Genomic DNA, 18898 nt, shown 5'->3' with positions numbered 1-18898 from the left:
AGATGATTTTTGGCTTGAATATAGACTGCTTTTATTAACTTTGAAGGGGTCACCTAGTCTTACAGCATGGACATTATGATGTACTAGTGTTTAGGTTGCAACATAAGCATTGTATGTTGGTTTTCCATCACGTGAGCCCACAGTGATGTTTGTTTTACCCCACATATTTTTAGAATCTTTGTACGGTGCCCACTTGTTGCTATCTTCTAACCCAGACGACCACTGGTCAGAAACTTCAATCGATACCCGTAATAGTAAGCAAAACATTTTTTTAATTTTTTTAGTTTTACTAAATTTACATGTCTGTTTCTCTTTCTCCGTCCCTCTCTGATTTCTAATTCAGTTTACTTTTTGAACATTTTCCTAAAATGTTATGAAGAATAGTATTCTATATTGATTCATAAGTAGTGATTTTAGTCGCTTTGTTAATGTGTTGAACGTTTGCAACAAGCCTGTTCATTGTATGTTCATTATTCCTTACAGTGCCCCTGACAAAGGGATAACTCTCGAAATGCATTGGGACTGGATGAAACTTTCATGTTTTGCACAAACTAATGTTTATGTTTAGATAGTTATCCATATGTTTAACTCAGGATTATGACATATTGAAATTGACTGTTGATTTACAAATGTATTTTGGAAAAAGTTTGATGAAATGAAAAATTTAAGTTAATCTACAAAATTAAAACCGAATGAGCAAGTAACAATCTTGAGTATTTTATGAGTTTATCTAGGCAGATGGAGTTCTGCCGCTGGTAGTGCGGGAAGGGCCTGGTGACGACCGTCACCAGATAGTTCATTTCTGTGTCCTGACATGCCATCATGGAAGAGGTGTGGCGCAGCGGCCAGGGTGCCTGACTCCGGACCATGGGGTTCACAGTTCGATCCCCGGTACTGGGGGCATGTTAACTCAGCACCATGTGACTCTGGGCAATAGCTTGCTTAATCTTCCCGACGGCCCCCAGCACCGGGACACCTCTCCGGAAGTAGCTGTGTGTTTTACTAATGCTAGTGTTTCATTTCATTTCAATATATAGTTTAGGTGCCCTCGATGCTAAAATCATATACCTAACACTCAACCTTTGGACCCTACACCATAGGCAGATGTGTTAAATGTCTCTAGCATCTCAGGTTCCCCATATATTGATTCAATATGCCTCCTTCATTACTTGCATTCTTTATACTTATGTCTTCAAACATGCATGATCTGTTCTTGTCATGAATCCCTCATGTGTCCCTGGTCATTCACCCTTAAGCCTGATGTGTTCTGGACAAGTGGTGTACATCACCTGTGCCATAGACACTAGCCTTACATGTGTCACAAGCCCTGATCACATAAAAGCATAACAACCACTTATCAAGCAACTCACATCAATATGCTTTTTTGCTGCCATCAACACCACTTGCCTATATTAGCTCTCACCACAGTGGATGGTTGATGTCCCCTTTGAGAGTGACCCTGCCCTATTTGTGTGTATACCAAGACACCAGTCTTTAATGCTTATCGAAGGACTTGGGCCCATATTTATCACCTTTTCTACGCAACACAGCAAGCCACCTCCAAAATCAATTGGTAAATACATGCTTCACCCATAGAACTTCTCCTTGGGGCAGAGTAATGCGAGGCAGTGATTTGCACTCCTTTGCGTAGCTTCAGATTTATCAAGCCATGCAGGCCACGCAAGGTGGCCTTGCGTGGCTTGATAAATTTCACTAAGGTTTAGCATTGCCCTTGCACCCTCTTTCGTGGCACAAGGATAAAGCAAAAACCTTGATAAATATCCCCACTGGTATTTATAATTTAGCAAATGAATGATACGGCCTCAAGTAGGCATGAACACATTAATGAACAATTCAACCTATTTAAACATGTCATGGAATTATCCTGGTATTATCCCCCAGCCCCCATGCTATTGTTGTCATTGAGGCATTTTGGAGTAGTTCACCCCCATTGAGAGGTCTTCTTGGAATTATCCAGGAGTAGTTTCCCCCCATTCTGAACATGTCTTAGCCTATTCCAGGAGTACATCATCCTCATTATCTATGGTGACAAAACCATCATTCAATAGCAATTTTGTGGGCTTAACCATGAGTGTCCCACCACACTGTAAATGTTACTCACAGCTACGCAATTCACAAATAACCCTGAGTTAGGCCCATAGAAGCTCTACAATAAACCACAAACCATAAAGTCCTACGATAGATATTTGTAAGAGCTGATAGGGACTCACGTAGCTAGAGACGTTAAGCCACTCCTTCATGAGGAACTGTAATATAAGGTGCCAATCTAATAACAATAATCATACAAGTCCAATAATTCATTCACATTAACTGCATAGATTGCTCCTTCTTTGGATCCACTCTGGCATATGAGCAGTGTTTGCACTGTAACCCCATGGCCCAAGTGGCCCAAGTGAACCTCTTTTACTATTCAGATCACCGCTCGAAGCTGCGTGGAAGGACTTTGCTGGTTCGTGAGGAGTTTGCCCTTCAGTCCCTGGGAGGCCAAGTGCTGCGTGTTGACGGCGCAAGGAAAAGAGGGACTGCGAGTTCCAGGAACACCAGCGGCTCGGCTGGCCGCCGCACCTGTGTGACTCTTCCCCCTTGACCCCGCCTCCACCCGGGTGCATTAACCCACGCCTTGCAGCCCCCGCTTCGCGGGCGCCGCTCGAAGCTGCGTGGAAGGACTTTGCTGGTTCGTGAGGTGTTTGCCCTTCAGTCCCTGGGAGGCCAAGTGCTGCGTGTTGACGGCGCAAGGAAAAGAGGGACTGCGAGTTCCAGGAACGCCAGCGGCTGGGCCGGCCGCCACACCTGTGTAACTCTTCCCCCTTGACCCCGCCCCCTGAGCCCAGGCTACCACAAGACTCATTGGCTATAAGAACACCGAGGGTGACGCGCCACGCGGGACGCGCGCGGGCGGGCGCCGGGCTAAGTCCGGGCAAAGGGCGGGCCGTTTTAGGCCGTTAGAGGACAGAAGAGACCGGACCGGGCCACCCCCCTAAGGCCCCATCTCCCCGTTTCCTCTCATTGTCTAGTCGGCTCCCCAAAAGCTGGACGATACATCATGGCCAGTAGGGAAACAAGAAGTAAGGCTGCTTCTGCAGTCTCAGGTACTTTGGACAATTTCTTCACTAAAGTTAACTTGACGGCCAACAATGGCCCACTGGTACTCGCAACACCAATAGAGGAGGGTGTAGAAAATAATGGTCTGTGTTCTTCTCCTAGTTTAGCAACTAACACTAGCACACCGTTATTGCTTGATGCCACCCACCTGTCTCTAATGGATAGTATTGACCAAACTATTGAATCCGTCCTGCAACAGCTCAGGACACCATCATCCACGCAGAGGGATAGGGACACATCACGGGTCACCAGTGATGTGGAGCTCTCCCCTGTCGTGGAGCTGGCACAGTCCGGGGCTCAGGGGAAGGATCCTAATTCACTGGAGCATATGGAGTGTAGAGCGGATCCTGTACTGAAACTGAAAAGGAAAAGATCAAGAAAGCCCAAAAACGCTAAAAGGGCCAAAACCGATCCCATACTGCCTGTGCGGGAAGATAGTGCAAGTGTCTCTGTGTCACCAGTTATGGGTAATGATGATTCAGATCTGTTGAGTACTCCACCCATCCCCTCTATACCTGTGCCCCCTAAGCCATTCATCTTCGGCGGGGTTTCTCCCAACAATACAGAACTCCTTATTGCCTCGCTTACTGACATCCTTAGGAGCCTTCTAGATCCCCTTGTTCTCAAACTGGACTCAATCGAATCTAGACTGATAGCTCTTGAAGGATCAAGTGTGGGTAATGGTGTTCAGTCTGGGAAGGGAGTTAGTACACGGGTAGTACAGGGGTCCACTGCCGGAGCATCCCACCCTCCTTCAACCACACTGGCCATGGTTGCAACTACACCGACAGTTATTCCTGGGGAAAATACTAATAACAGTGCAATACCGATGCGTCAAACAGCACCTGTACCACCACCCAGGTCACTGCCCCTGATACCAATTCCTAGGAGGTCGAAGCAATTAGCTCAGGCCAATCTACCCAGTCAGGAGAGACCATCGAACGAGATGGATAACAGCTCCAAACGACCGGATGGCCCCAAAACAAGGCACAAGGCAGTTCATTTACCTGCCAGTGGGTTACACTGTAATCTTGATGGGGGCACCTGAGCTTGCAAGTGGCGTAATGGAACCTTATGACTCCTTACGAAACAAGGTAATCAGCTGGCTAAATATCCATAGGCCCCTACCACAGCATCTAAAGGGAGAAGAGGTTCTTATGGTCAGAAGGGTCCCCTGGGTTGGGTACACTGCTAAGAAAAGTGTGGGGGACTGTATTATTGTTAGCTTTAGGAACCCCCAGGTTGTCACATATATCTGTAACTGGCTTGGTAACACAGGTAACACAACTATTGAGCTGGTCCCTCTCTCATATTTCTATCCTAATGTCCCAATCCACACCATGAGGAGGGATGATGGCTGGACACGGGTGGGCTTTGCTGTGGATGGGACAAGATATAGGCCTAGGCACAACATCTTCCCCGCCCCAGTTAATTATGCACATCCCAACAGATACACTTGCCTTGATGAAGTGGATTGACTTTGTAGGTGTGTTTCCTCACAATCCAACGGAAACATTGAGAGTGAATCTGTAGGACAGGGGGCGGTAATCAGTGAGATGGAGTTTCGCACTAGAGACTTGGAACCTTTCCAAGGGAGTATACCAAAGTCCCCCATCGCTAGGGGGGTTGCAGTAACTTCATCCCAGAGCCAAACTGGCAGTATTCCAACACCTCCAGCCCCGTGTGTCTCTAATATCACATCTATTTTGCAGCCCACTTTGGAAGTTCCTGTACATTGTCACGCACTACGTCCGGCGGACGCTGTAGCGGAAATTACATTGGAAAAACCTGGAGGGCAGGCATCAAAAACTTCTACTGAAGTTCTGAAGTTCCTGTCCTGGAATGTGGCGGGTACTGCAAATAAAATTCACACAGTGGACTGGGATCTTCTAGTGGAAAGGAGTGATATTTGTCTCTTCCAGGAGACTTGGGCGAGGGAACCCCTGACTAGAACGGGCTATGCAGTTTTTGAAATCCAGGCTAGATGGAGTGGCAGGGGGAGGCCCTCGGGGGGTCTGGCGGTTTGGGTGGCTACTCACATCGGGTGTTCTGCGGAGAGTGTACCTACGTTCTCCCAGGACATCCAGTGTGTGCTTCTCAAATGGCCAAATGCTGTAAATCTGGCAATTATTAATATATATTCCCGCCCTGTCAGCGTGGCCATGGATTCACCTACTCTTGAAGACCTTTCGTCCTTCCTGGGCCAACTGCCGAGTGATTGTAAAATAGTGATGGGCGGTGACTTTAATTGTCACTTCGAACCCTTGGAAGGTTTAAAGGAGGGCGCCCTCACCACTGAAGATGATTACTGGGGTGTTCCACCATGTCAATCCCCTCACCCAAAATCCTGGTCCCCTATTGCAGTTCAAATCATGTCCCTTACTCTAAACTAAGCGATGAGGGCCTGTAACGGACGAACTCCCTCCGACAGCCCTTCATTGTGTACCTTTAATAGGAAGGACCATGAATCGAGGTTGGACTACATTTTTGTTGACATTTCCCTATGGTCCAAGGTCCAGGATTTTAGGATAGTGGCTAGAGCAGACAGTGACCACAATGCACTTTTACTAGAAATGAAACACCCTGCTCCTGTTGGTGAGTTGCCATCTTCCAACCCTTGTGGTGACCCCAGGAATTTGGTCCTTACCTTTAACAGACAAAGGGTTAAATGGGGGAAAATAACCAGTGCAGAAGATAATATAAGTAGAATCTATGAAGTAGCACTCCCCAACCTTGAAGAAATGGAGGATCTAATCAATCTGCCCAGACAGCCGGATTTCAACGAGCATCTAGGTCAAATTCATGCTAACCTGGTGGGAGCACTAGGTGAGGTTTTTTACCCCGTGGTAGCCCCACGACGTAAAAAGACCAGAACCTCAACCTGGTATAATTCCTCTTGCAAAAAGGCTAAAACAGAGCTCATCTCCGCAATAAAAGCAGGCGGAGACAGGGGTAAGGTTGTCGAACTTAGGCGGGATTACAAGGCTGCCCTGGCACTGGCAAGGTCAGAGTGGGACTGGAATCGCTGGCAGGAGCTCTCCCTGGCACTGGAAGCCAGGGATCTCAAAAAATTCTGGTCCTTGGTAAATTTTGGTACAGGAGAACCTAAAGCTGCAGTAGAGGCAAACATTGCATCCTCTGCCTGGGAAGATCACTTTGGCAAACTATATCAAGAGACCGAACAATTCACAATTGATGAAATTGCCCCAGGTGATCTATCCACCTCTGCAGCTGGTTTGGAATTCATCCTTGGTGAGGTGGTGGGTACAGTGGAGAGATTAACAATGGGGAAGGCCCCGGGACTGGATATATTGCCTGGCGATCTATTCAGACACCATCCGGAGATCTGGGGCCCGTACCTTCTAATTCTTTTCAATGCCATCTTGGGAGGCATGAAGATCCCCTGTACATGGCTGGGGGCAGAGATAGTGCCCATTTTTAAAAAGCCAACTCCCAGCCAACTACAGGCCGATCAGCCTTATAGATGTTCCCCAAAAACTCTTCTCCCTTCTTCTCCTGGACCACCTTATGGACTGGATGGAGGCCAATGAAATTTTGAGTCCACTCCAGGCTGGCTATAGGAAAAACATGTCCACCATGGATCAGATTTTCCGCCTCGTCCTCTTGTACTGGAAAATGGTGAGGATAGAGGGGGGGAGACTGTACATGGTGTTCGTGGACCTGAGGTCAGCCTTTGACATGGTCCCATGCAAGAAACTATAGGAGGTCCTAAAGATGCTGGCCCCTTCTTTCTTTTTAGTACTACCCCTGCAACCACCTCTGAATGCCTTCTCTTTCCCTCTCCACGATCCATTCTGTTTTGGTCTTCTATCCTCTCATATAAAGGAACATAAACCACCTCTGTATATGTCCAGCCAATTATGAAGCATATATGCGAGGCAGGGGTTGTGTCTAATGAATACTTTCGGTGTGCCATTGATCTTTTCTTAAAATCTGTTAATTGCAGGTTTGTGCTATGGGAAAATCATAAGGAGATGCAATAAGAGCTAGACTATCAGATGCATAGATCCTTGCTGCTTGTTTGGTTATGTTTTAGAGATCAATAAATACTGTGTTAGTAAATAACTTGGCGAAAATCGCCCTCTTCCTGACCCTGGTAATTCAGGGAAAGGAAACTCTATAAAAAGGAACCGCCTGTGGGACAGTGGTGCTTGAGACCCCTGCCTTCTGTTCATACAGCAATGTTGTAGAGATTTGTTTTGCTCATCTCTATTTAGATGTCCCACCATACTCAAACTACAGCATATCCCTGTGTATATAAGCATTTAATTAAATTATATGTACGTATCTATATATGTGTATTCTTTTGTATAAATGTGTGTAGCAATATAGATATTAGTTGGGTCGGCTTAACACATGATCATATCACTTATGGATATGTTATTCAATGCTTAACATGTATATATGTCATGGCATAGTTTTCATATAAGTTGTGTGATTAGATGCTTATGGTTATCCTATTTATTTATTTATCACAGTATGTACATTTCATCCTAACTATTTTCCTACAATTGCTCCATTATTGAATTATTAACAGGAAAAAAAACATTTAATAAACAGTAATAAATTAGCTTAAAGCACAGCAACACTTGAAAGTCTGAGTTTATTAAATGCAACTTAAATATTGATATATTACCTTCCTTACACATATACACTTTCCAAGTACTTATGTATCTAAATATGTATTACCTTACTCCTACTGTATAAAACAAAACAATCCGACTCTCCAGTGCACTACCCTATATTTCACCCTATACCTCTCTCGTTATATCCTCTAACTGCATTCTCATATTCATCCCAATTCTCATTCTAGTACTATGACCCCCAAAATAAACCTTTCTAGACTCTTCCCTTCTCTATCCCTCCTGTCATCGTCTCAAACCTGTTTTTATTATTCAGATCTCACAAGCAAGCCTTTCTAAACCCTTCCCTCAGGTTTCTCTCCTAACCTCATCTGATAACTCATCATCTTTCTCCCGAATCCACTTCTAGAGATTCTTCCCCCTACATCTCTCCTTTACTCACCACAAACCTCCGCCTGCTGCTATGATCTCCAAATAAACACTTTCTAGCCTCTTCCATCTTCTATCCCTCGGTTATCCTTTTCATTCCAACTAACAGGGTCACATGTCCACTGTTCAAATTAATTCATATTCTCCTATCCTAATTCACCACTAAATCTTTTTGGCTCCCGGAGTAGAATGCTACTCACCAAAAAGCGCTTCGACATCTCATCAGGGATAGCAAGCACTATGAAAATGCAATTACAAGTATTGCTTATGAAATGGGATGTAAGACGTGGATTTTGGTGGCCTCCCCACCAAAATCAGTATTTCTTGCTATTCACAAGACATTTTTTCACAGTAAAAATTGACGGGTTTTATATTAGTTGGTTGTTTTGCAGTGTATTTTTCCATGACTATACATCCATGCAATGGAATCAAGTATGTGCATCGACTGTCGGCAAACATGTGAAAATAGCAATTGGTTGCAGCATCACTTATACTCATAATGGTGTTGGTACTGAAGTGACATGGCAAGTCACTAGTAATGTTGTTAATGATTTAATTTCTTATTTTTTCTGTGTATATAAATATAATTCCCGTTGCAGATAAAAATACTAGCTATATCATTATAGCATGCTTGTAAGTGCTACATATAAAAACAGACATCATTCTGGTTATTTACTATTGGACTGGCTCCCCTTGGTAATTCTGTTTCATTCCATAGCGCATTATACTCCTAGCCAAGGTCTACCTTGAGTCTTCTATGTGCACCATTGTATTGCTTTTGTATATTCCCAATTTGTCTCTTGTACTGTTATCTTACCTCACTCCCTCAAGTGTAAAGCGCTCTGATATCCTTCGGGATTAAGTTTGCACTATATAAAACTTTATTTAAAAAAAAAAAAAAAATTGACAGAAAAACTATCTCAAAATACAAATTCAACCATGATTCAGTCCTAATATTAAGTAACTGGTGCCATCATTGATGACACCAGTGTTTTCATCTTTGATTCCTCCTGTAATGTGTGAGACCCTGTGCAGTGCGCTGAAAGAGTTACAGTTGCCTATGTCACTTAAAATGAGGATTTTCAATGTGGCCATACAGTTCATTTAATAAAATTTTCATGAGCGATATTATATGAGGTTTTTAATAAGGTTAACTAGACACTTAATCGAGAACCAAAACCTTCCTCCATAAAGGTTATCTGTGATTTTTTTTGTGTCTTCTTTGGTATAGTTCTACAACTCCCTGTAACTTGCTGTAACGTCTGTCCTCAGCATTTGACAGTATACATCAACATATAACCTCATTTAAGGAACCTCGACCACACCCTCCTGCAGCTATAGTTATCCGATAAGCCAACTGGGCCCACAACAAGGTTTTTGGCCTTGGCCTGCATCCAGTGCCTTGTCCTAAGAGTCCACTGGGTGCTGGGGGTAGGGCAATGTTGTTTGCCCCTGTCGGAAAGTGCCCCTCTTTAGGTTTGGCCTGCACAGCGCTTGTGCTGTGTTTGTGAAAACTACTGTCAATATCAATCTTAAAAGGGTCTAACATATCGCCCCATTGAAGAAATTCTTCATTGTTGATTAATAAAAATCATTACAAACAGAAGAAAAATACTTTGGGTTGCGTCAGGAACTTGATTATACCAATTTGATCTGCTAATATCATATCTATAATAGTCAAAACATATATAATTAATTGGGTTGAGAATAATATCATGGTACATTTGATTCCCTATTTCACACTAGTTACATAAGACATCACTTCAAATTTTTGATAAAAATATTCTCAATGAAACAACCTATACTTCCACAAATTTTAGAATTCATACTTAAAAATAACATAAAGTGCAATAATTAAAGTGCACTTATATAGTGTCTTACATCTAGCATCAATAGTTACAGTGCACTTGATTATATCAATTCAATCTGTCTATTATTGCATCTGTAGATGACAACTACCTACCTACACTACCCCAATTTAAAATTCAAACGTAAAAATACCATAATTAAAGTGCAAAAAATAAAGCGTACCAGTGCAATGTTTTACATCTAGCAGCAGTTATTGAAGTGCACTTATGTAATAACTTACATCTAGAAGCAATAATTAAAGTGCACTTGTGCCCCATTGCTTTTCATTGGTTCCTGTGCTTGAAACGTACTTTTCTTCTGTGTCTATAGGCTGTAGCATACTATTTTCTGTTGCTCCTCGTCTCTTTCTCTTATCAGTTGACATACCTCTCACCCAGAACTCACACTCCTCTCACCCTCCACACACACTTCCAACCCTGAACTCAAGCCGCTCCTAATGCACTTATACTATTGATGGACCCCTCACCCTATACTCGCACACCTCTTACCTTGTACAAGGTAACATCTCTCACCGTGTACACTCACACAGTTCTCATTCTTCGCTCTGGAGCGGCCTGTGCAGGTAAAAAGGTAAAAGCGGGGGGGGGGGATTGGAAATGGGGTAAATTCTGCATACGAGGGAAAATTAAAAAAATAATCCATTACCCCTCTTTGTATGTCGAATTTACCCCCCCCCCCCCCCCCCTACTCCCCCCACCACACTTACCTGCACTGGCTGCTTCTGTCTGCAATGAACACACATCAATCACCATGCATTGAGGCACTTTCACTCTGCACTCAGACACTTATCAACCTTCATTCATGCACCACTCACCCTGCCCAGAGAGCACTCACTCCATTCTCCATGTACTCATAGACTGCCCCCACACCTCTTAATTCATTAATCCCATAGACGAAAACTAATGCATTTGCCAATGCTTGTTTCTTCCTCCTCTCGCTCTTTATGAGACCATTCCTGTCCCTTCCATTGCGTGTACACGACCCCTGGAGTCAGTATTTATTATCTGACCCACGTGGCATATGGACAGGACTGCACGTGTCCATTCTGTCTTACCCTCACTCCTTTTACAGCTAAAAGCAATTTGCTGAATAGTGTTCCATTCTCAGCCCCTCCTAATTCCTGTCCAAAGCACTCTAATATAATAACACAACTTCCGAACTCGCAGGAAATCTCGTTGCCCAAGGGCTATTGAGAGAGAAAACGAGAGGTTAATAAAGCGCCCAAAAGAGATGTCGCCATTTATATTGTGCGTGCTCTGCCTTTTTATTGTCTTTCTCCTTATTATTCGTCTATCGGCTGCCACAGCATATTGTATGTAGTACGGCTTTATTACTGCAATATTTCCCTGTGTTATTTATTCGTTTTTTTTTGTTCTGTAATTATCTTTCATTTCCTACGCAGTCTCTCTTGTGTGGGAACCAATCTGCTGCTGACAGACAAGTCACTGACTCTCAAACTGGCTGCGGGTTGCAATTAGCCGAACTGTGGTAACAGCCTTCAACCCTCTGGGGCAGGAGCGAGCGCGCGCTGGGGGATAATATAGTTTTCCGAGGCACAAAGGCCAGCTTTCTAGCCTGCAGGGCTTGGAATACTTAATGGCACCTTACGGAAAAGCAAAAGCTCGGTACTGTTTTGTTTACCCGCTGAAATATTGTTGTCTGGCTTGCAGAATTTTAGGCGGGAAAAGCGCCAGTCAGCGTTCAGGAAATGCAGATATTGAATGGAGTTGTGAGCTTGCTGGAAACGAGCGCATGCACAGAGTTCGCCACGATAGAACTGAACAAAGGAGAAATGATAATCTCCTTTTGGAAGAGGTTCCTCAAGGGCTCTCGTGAAGCTATGGGCTGCTCTGAAACAAAACGTAAGTTTGAGGCACAGCCTGCCAAAAACACACCGCCCTGCTCAAGGCGCCGGCACTGATAACTTGGCCGAGGAGACCTCTAATCCGAAAACAATGCGCGAATTGCAAAGAGGAGGTGATTCAATGGAACCTATTCTTTGGCCCTGCTTGGTTGCACGTTTAAAGACGAAGCTAAACAATAAACAAAGGAAAGGAGAACAGTTATTATTACGGTAAAGGCAGAAAGCAAAGAATAGTGTTGAATTATATGGGTAACGGGCAGAAGGTCATGAACGCATGTTGGCACTTTACATTGAGGAAACAACCCATCTCTTGCCCCATGTTAGGAAAACAGGTGCACAATCCTTGAAAGGAAAATAAAAAAAACGCTGAGATGCATACATTCTTTCCGACCCAGGAAGACCCATCAGAATGCAGATGAATGCAGATGAGTGCTCAGAATGCAGACGAGCCTCACCTTCCTGTGTTTCTGGCTGTCTAAGAGGTAATGCACAAAGTGTAGCTGTCACCCAACCCAGACACATATTAGAGACAGGTTGTAAGGCACAAAAGAGCCAGCAGTGGCCCGTGCAGGTAAGAGCGGTGTTGCCGGGTGGGGGAGGGATGGGGGGGGTTATTTCGATGGACGATGATTAGGGAAAATTAATTATTTATTTAATTACCTACCTTTTACATACAAAGCACCCTGTCCTTTGGGTTATCAAGTGACTTCCTTAGCAGGGACATATATATAATGGAATGTGAGTGTAAGGCTTGGCAAGTAGTTTCAAATAACAAGTAGAAGTGGCAAACACAGGCCCTGCAATGGCAAGCATGAGGCAGGTTTGAAAGGCTAATGGGGTGGGTGACACAATCGGTGCTGCAGGCCCTCTAGTATCATTTAATTTACAGGGCCTGTGTCTATGGTATACCACTTTACAAGGGACTTACAGGTAAATTAAATATGCCAAACAGGTGTAAGTCAATCATAACATATTTACGGGTGAGAGCACATGCACTGATTAGCAGTGTTAAAGCGCTCAGAGTCCTAAAACCAGCAAAAACAAGCACAGAAAAATGGAAGGAGACAGGGAAAAAGTTGGGGGACTACCACCCTGAGGCCATCAGGTCTAACAGGGCCTGAATGCATAACTTACACAGCAGCCATGCAAATCATAACTCAGGCACAAAGTGCAATGTTTGCAATCTTGATAAAACATTGTAATTAAACGTATTGTAAATCATCTTTAAAATGAGATTACATATCGCATTGTCCATACCACTTTGACAGTAATGACTGTGAATGAAGTATCATTAATTGGTTCATTTGTGTTTGGTTGTTTAATTACATTTTTTTTTCAGGCGTTTTCAAATATTGGTATAAATCATGTTGGAGTATAAGCATTGTGTGTGGTGTGTGAGGTATGGTTTTCAATGTTGATTTCTGAATTAAGGATGCTGATCCTAACCATGATTTCCACATTTTCCGTGCTTTTTCAGTTTTAATTCATAACGATAACTGCACTCTGTGTGTTTTTGTTGGTGAATTTCTTAGGGTGTTTTCTTAACATACCTTAAGCTGCTGTAACAAAGACAACCAATAAATATGCTTTTACTCTTTTAGTGAATTTCTGTTTTTTGTCTGTTTATATCTATGTGGCCCTGTGTTCAGGTGTGAATGTGATTTTTTTTTAGCTCAAAAGGTGGATTTAGTGTGTTTTTGTACAATATTATGTTGTTCTTAGTTTTATGTATTGTTCACCAGCTTTTCTTTCATTCTCTACAGTTTCAAGAACGTTCACCGTCTTATTTTGACATAATTTATTCTAAGGTGGTATTTTCTAGTGGTTTGTAATGTCCTCTCATACTTGTAATAGTTTTACTTATCACATGTGTGTTTTTTTATATGGTATGTATCATATGCAGAAAAATCACATGCAATAAATAGAAGACATGGACCATGTACAGGTGGTATTTAGCACATGTGATAAATATTGCTGGTGATCAGGCAGGTGGGTATTTACCCTAGCATGTAATAATCACCACTTCGCCTAACTCATAATCGAAGCCTATGTTTTAATATGACTATGACCCTAAATCTAGTACATTGACATTACTGTTCTGTTCTAGACATTAGTATCACAACAAAGCAGCATTGCATGCATTTATTAAGTTCACTATCACCATTTACTATAGCATTATCAGGAGGGGTTTCTAATTTTACTATCATCACTTTAGACAGCAATGTAATTGCATAATGGCCACATTGCCTTTATCTTACAGCCTTAAAAAAAGCTTACTGGCCTCTTTCTTTTATATTTTCCACCCTTTTTAGATTTATGACTTTATAATACTACATATTTTCTCATTTTCAAATTGTTAATTGCTTTTTATCTTCATTTACTTGCGTTTAATTGTCCTTTAATTTAATAAAATGTTCAAACTTAACACAGAACATATATATTGACTGCATAAAGGGGAAACATATTACCAATGCCAAGGGTTGTTTATTATGCCTGCAAATTACCTCATTCTGAGACGATTGATGTTGAGCTTTGCCAACGCCTGTTAAAAATCACATGTACATGCCATCAGTAGATAGTACGTGCGTTAATAAAGCATATCTTCGTGAGGGTACGGGTAATCACAGCACAGGTGCTCAGAATCTGTCTGTGACAACACATCTAAAACTGACTGCAACAGCTCCTTTAACCCTACATTTTTTCCTTAGCCTCCAGAAATCACATTATAATTTTGTTCTTTGTGGTTCATTTTGAGGGCCGTTTAATCCACAAAGCCCCCAAGACTGCATTGGATTTGCTCTCAAGGGACACAGTTATCCAACCTTGGGATAGGAATATGCACCATTGATATTTCCACCACAAAGGTACAAGAGCATGCACCTACTGAACAACCTACGTGCCTGTTAGACCTGTTATCCGTTAGGTGGTCATCATCAAAAATGTGCCTGCCTACCTCCACCTTTTGCTCTATTGTTTTGTTGACCTTAGGACTCTGTGTACTTTACCACTGCTAACCTGTGTTAAAATGCATTTTTTTCTCCTCTAAATATGGTGGCATTAGTGTATACCTGATTAGAATATTTAGGTTACTTGTAAGTCCCTTGTAAAGCGGTATACCATATACCTAGGGCCTGTTATCTAAATGCTATTAGTGGACCTGCAGCACTGATTGTGTTGCCCACACAAATAGCCTTTCCAATATGCCTCAGGCCTGCAAATGCAGGATCTGTGAGTGCAGTTTACAGCCACTTCAATCAGCATTTAAAAAAACCCTGCCAAGCCCTAAACTCCCCTTTTATTACACATAGGTCACCTCTAAAGTAGGTCCTTGGTAGCCCTAGGGGTCAGGGGGATGCTGTGTAAGTAAAAGGTAGGCCATGCACTTTTCAGTTTTACATGTTCTGGTAGTGACAAACAGCTCCATTTCTATTTCCTTTGTTTCCCCAGGAGTGGTTCAATGAAGAGAAATATTTTTATTTCTCCTTGTTTTTTCCTCTTTCTCTGCATGCTACATTCTGCAGCATGCATACAAAAAGGAAAATATCATCAGTGATTGTTTTTGCCGAGGAAGGTTTCCCTTACTGCACAAAAACAATCACTCCCACAAAAACAGGCACCCTTGCAACATGATGCAAGGGTGTGTGCACTGGCTCATGGCAACCAGTTGGGTGCCAGCGCAGGGGGAAGCACACATATGGATCGTAATGTTAATAGACGCATCTCTATGCTTTTAAATGGACATCGCTCTGAACAGCAGAATACTTTTTGTAAATGAGGCCCTTAGTATAATTTTTTCCTGAACTGACATCTGCTTTGCCTATTGTCTCAATGTTACCAGGATCTGAGTTGATCTCATCAGTAGAAACTTATTTTCCACATACTGATCAATATATTAACGTCTTGGTTCATCCAATCCTTGAGTCCATTAGGCAGGAAATGTGCTTCCTCTTCCTACTCAATTAATCTAGTACTATAGGGATATACGTGTATTGGCCACAGTCCTATTGCTAATTTAATTTAAACAAAGTCCATCCTGGGCATACTTCTATAACCTCCCTCTGTTTTTCCTGCTTGTATACCCATTGTCACCTCACTTACCTTGTTATCCCACCTGCTTCCTCCTCCTATCAAGGAGGATTTCATGGCCAAAGATAGCAAAGGTTGAAGAGACTCCCAAAGACATTTTGAGAGTATATTCTCTTTGTTCCATTTTTCTTAGCTATCATCTTCTCCCTAGCCGGCGGATCATCTGTTTTATGAAAAGGCTTATAACCTTATATCTAGATTTGTGTTCTCTTCTTAACCTTGCTGTCTACCTGTAATGGCTGCCTTTTTGCTAGCTCTTTGGAGAAGGAGAATGATGGAGAGTGACTCCAGCCTATCACCCCCATAGTATAGGGATTAGGCCGATAGACAGGGACCCTGTCTTACATATATTAGGGCATTTTCGTACCATTTTCCTTAAAGTAAGGCTTATGAATTTAAGTTAGGGGATAGATATATAAGTATTAGTCATGATTTGCTCATTTGCTAACATGCTAGGCTATTTTCCATGGAGCTATGCATATTGTGGGCTCCGTAGGCCTTAAACGAGACAGACTCCATTTTGCTTTCTGCCCGGTAGCTTGAGAAGGCTTTCTAGGTGAAGTGTAATGTTTTAGTTTCAAGCTGTTGTTCGCTTGGAGAGAACCGGTTCAGGCTGACCCTTATCGAAGGAATGTATTTTTCTCCACTCCGAAGACACAACTTCAGGCCGGCCGGCTGGGAAAGTGTCCTTGGTACGGGGAGGTACAAGAATTTGGTGGGCGGCAGGTTACTGGCCGTGAATTTCCATGAAGGAACAGGCTTTGATATTAGCGAAGGTGTTAGTCAGTTTGTCAGTTAGTCCGTAGGCGGCATCTAGCCGTTAGCATCTCTGCCATTACTCATTTTCATGGTGGACAAGTCGCCATCTTTGAAGTCGGAGAAAGATTTAAGACCGAAACTCTCTGAGAAAGACTGAACGAGAAGTAGCGCGGAGCGCACTGATACAGAGAGAGAGAGAGAGACGGTAGCTAATAACCAGCAAGGTTCCGGTGTCCTGAGGGGAAGCAGACGAGGTTGAGCCTAGCGGTGCAGACGTGTACTTGTGACGGCTGAGGGTGACTGCAAGGCGAGCCAGGATACAGAGACGAGAAGGGAACCTAGATGACTGCCGAGTCCAGACTTCCCACTAATAAGGTGACCTCTGTCTAACTTTAATAGAATGTGCACTCTAATCTTTACCTTTTTCTTGCAGGATTCATGTTGCATAGTAATGTGATTTGTGTCTATTGTTAATAAATACCCTAATTCTTATAGAATTATTGTGTACCTGGTGTTCGTGTTCAATCTTGGTAAACTACATTCCTAGTCGAAAGCTGTTTAGGTGAACGGATGAGAAATCCCAATCAGGTAAATGGTGATTGAATAAAGAGGGAGTGAGTGGACCTTTGATGCCAAGAGCAGGGAGTACACTATACAATCTGGAACTATATTCAAAGTTATTATTGTAGTTTTATCCCGAGTAGATCGCTGAGATATTATCCCAATAATTGGTCATAGGAATGTGGTCGTCGTTGATATGCGGCGTTAGTGAGAACGTTGGGGGGGAGACCAACGTGGATACCCACTGGATTGTGGCTTGAATAAGTGAGAACGCCAGGGAGGATACTGGCGCGTAGTTTCGCCGGATTGCGAACAGTTTGGAAAAGGGAGCATTGGGTTCTGCAGGCCCATGTGTAGACACACCGGATTGTGTGTCAGATCTGCCCTAGGGTAGAACGGTCTGGGTCGGGGTGGCCGCGAGACCAACTGATGTGAATAAGATATTGTAGAAAATCTGTACATACATATATTGTCATTCCCCATCCTTAGGTGCAACCTATATATATATCTGTATATCTATTCATTGTGAATACGATCTGAGGAGGGAAGGTGAGTACGTTTTGGCTGGGTCACAGGGGCCCCTGGGGGCTGATCCCATCTACACAGAAAATCCAGCCATTACATCTGGCGTCACGAACTGTTTACGAAGCCTGTGTGCATTGTGTTGTTTTAATCTTGTTGGTTTGCGCTCGGCTTGTACGTATACATTTTTGTTTATAATTGTGTATATAATTTTTTTTTTGTGTCATTATGTTTGCGAAAAAATCATCGTCGGTTTTCAAATTACCGATTCAGATTCCCGGCTGGGAATGTACTCCCTACGAGGCTTTGGCCCGTGAGTGGGCCGATTCTACTGGTTTGAGTGAAAATTGGTCTTCATGCTTGGAGCAGGCGGAGCCTGCCGATGTTGTGTCGTGCTTGCAGAAAGCGCCAGTAGTGAAGGGTGATGAGCTTCCTATTTTAGGACGCAGGGGCTGGATTGTTCTTAATGCATACAGGATATTGCATGAGAGGTTTGTTCAGCTACAGAAACAGTTTAAAGATACGGAAGGACAGTGTGTTGAGTTGCAAAATGCGCATACTTTGTTGCGTTGTCAAAATAAATTGCTTGCCGACAAACTTGAAACATATCAGACCATTGCCGAAAGGGCTGCGGTCCGTATTGCACGATATAAGTATAAACATCGTCGTGGACGTGTGTCTTCACGCAAAGTGCGTATGGTTGTAGCAAAAGCTGGAATGGATTGGAACCCCGATGAGTGGGACGGTAATATCTGGGATTCTCATACTTCTGACTCCTCGGCAGAGGAGGGTGACAAGCGCGAGTCTTCTCGCTCCGGACGTGATTGTAAATCTGCTTCATGTATTGATTCAACTCCCGATTGTGACCGTGCTCGTTCTTCCCGTGTGGATGACGTAGCTTGCCCTGATTGTGCTGTTAAATCTAAGATGCGGGCTTCCTCGGAAGCTCTTCCCGCAGTTTCTGCTCACCCGATTTTTCGACGGAAGTTACAACAGGCCCCTGGTAACCCGGGTGGTATAGCTCTTGACTGTATTGAAGACTTTACTCAGCGGGAGGTTAGTGACATTCTACAACGATTTC

Source organism: Lissotriton vulgaris, chromosome 4_1, assembly GCF_964263255.1.
Source record: "Lissotriton vulgaris chromosome 4_1, aLisVul1.2, whole genome shotgun sequence".
In the NCBI taxonomy this organism is placed as follows: Eukaryota; Metazoa; Chordata; class Amphibia; order Caudata; family Salamandridae; genus Lissotriton; species Lissotriton vulgaris.
This window is presented reverse-complemented; position numbering follows the sequence as displayed.